This window comes from Suncus etruscus, chromosome 16, assembly GCF_024139225.1.
Source record: "Suncus etruscus isolate mSunEtr1 chromosome 16, mSunEtr1.pri.cur, whole genome shotgun sequence".
Taxonomy (NCBI): domain Eukaryota; kingdom Metazoa; phylum Chordata; class Mammalia; order Eulipotyphla; family Soricidae; genus Suncus; species Suncus etruscus.
Window position 1 is genome coordinate 3,774,676 of NC_064863.1, and position 2,319 is coordinate 3,776,994.

Sequence of the window (2,319 nt, forward strand, 5' to 3'; positions counted from 1 at the left end):
TACATACACAACAAAGTGGCAGAACTGAGCTCTTTCTGTCAAAGAGTGTTTTGGGGGTGGCATTGGGCTGCTGTAGTTCATGCAGAAAGGGGAATCTGGCCTCTCCTTTCTAACTGCCAAAGAATTATCATATCAGACCTGACTACCTGGGAAGTGTCAGTGGACATTATTTTATTCTCAAAACAATACTTCTTTCCTCAGGAAATCTCAGACTTTGCCTCTTCAGGCCTTGAACTAGTTAGCTAAGGCTAAACTATATTATGAAGAGTAATCAGCTTGATGTAAAGTCTACTGATTGCAAATGTTAAACTCAATTTAAGAGGTTTTTAAGAATATGAGAAAGTATAAGTGTTAAGGCTCATATCTCGCTTACAGATGACTGATCACATCTGGTTCCTAGATCACTGCCAGGACAGACCACTGAGCACAGTCATGAATAAATCCTGAGCACTGCTGGGTATGACCCCAAAAATAAATATGTATATATGACAGTATGTGTATAAATGTTCATCTTTATATCTACATCTAAAAGTTGTTTGGTCACGGGCCAGAGTGATAGCACAGCAGGTAAGGCATTTGCCTTGCACACAGCTGACCGGGTTCAATCCTTGACATCCCAAATGGTCCCCCGAGCTTACCAGGAGTGATCTTTGAGCACAGAGCCAGGAATAACCCCTCTGTACTGCTGGGTGTGGTCCAAGAACATAAAAATAAAAGAAAAAAATTGTTTGATCACATTGCACGAACATCAAAACCCAACTGAAGCAATAGCTTTAGCTACTCCCCTAAATTGAACCTTTTATTTCTCACAGTGCCTAGGAAGAATGAGAGGATGAATTAAGTACTGAATAGAATGCCAAATTTTATATGTGTTTCTGAGGTTTGGTGTACAGCTGTGTGTCTGTGTGTTACAATTTGTTCCATATGCTCGATATTATTTATGTGTGATTCTAACTTACACTTTCAAAACAAGTATTTGCTGCTACAGCGTTTCTCCTGAAAATTTCCAAAGACTACAATCAGACTATTTCAAACACTGCATTTGAATATAACTCTAGTGATAACATTTAATAAATCTGTACATCAAAACTGAATCATATAGATTATATCTCTGAGAGGAATGTTCTTAAACATCAGTGAGTCAAATGGTCCATGAGAATGAATCACTTAGTCATCTAGACAATAATTTTTTTGTCCATAGCTTTAACAATAGTAAGAAAAAATATGGGAAATTTTATTCAAGCCATTTACACTGGCTTTCAAAAACATATGCTTTTGTTTCTTGTTTTATTTTCATTTTTTATTTTAATCACGTTTATGTATGTTGACTTATTTTGTGTCTATAGTGAATAATTTGGATGTTTGAATAATTAGTTTCTGCGGCCCCCCAGGGACCTCGATTCCCGACCCATGGGAGAGGCTGGAGACCACAACAGTTATTCACTGATTCCGGCCTGAAAGAAAAGAGGGATTGGGAAGACAAGGAGACTCAAGGCGAAAAGTTCTGATCAAGAGTCCGTTTATTCTGGGAGTGGGCTAGCCTTTTATAGTCAGGCCAAACAAAGAGAAAGGGGCAAGGCATTCTTGGAATAGCTGTAACTTTCCATAGGCACATCTTGTTTTTTCAAAATTAACAAGGTTGCACATCATGAAGCTGGCATTCATGAATCATGAGGCCCAAGTTGTTAGAGCAAAGTATAAGATCTAATCTCTGCCCACCAGCCTCTATCTTTATGGGTACATCTTGGTGCCTGTGGTCGACTCCCCTAGCTCTGAGGTATGCAGTGACTCCCCTTTTCTTTAGGTCCAAGGGCAAAGGCCACATTTGCTAGCTGCTTAGGCTGGCAGCTCCTGCTAATTGTCACGTAGGCACTTTTGCTCAGACTTTCAGAGACTCCATTTTGATTTTAGTAAAAAGGGCTTTTAGTTATGCCAAACAGTCTCCAACAGGTTTCTTAATTTTTGGGCTTAAATATTGTATTTATCAAGGCTATGAGGGAAGTCTATGGAAATAAATGGGATTTAGGGAACTATTTCCAAGAAAGTAACCATATATTTCAGTTGATTTTATTGAAAGTATAACATATTAATAATATATATAATAATATAATAATAAGTATAAACTCTTTCACTAAAAATAATAATAAAAAATAATAAATTTTCTTTCTTCAATATTTTCTTTTTTGTTTGTTTGTATTTTATTTTTGGGCCACGCCCAGTAGCACTTAGGGGTTACTCCTGGTTCTACGATCAAAAATCGCTCCTGGCAGGCTCTAGGGACCATATGGGATGCCAGGGATCAAACATGCATCAGTCCTG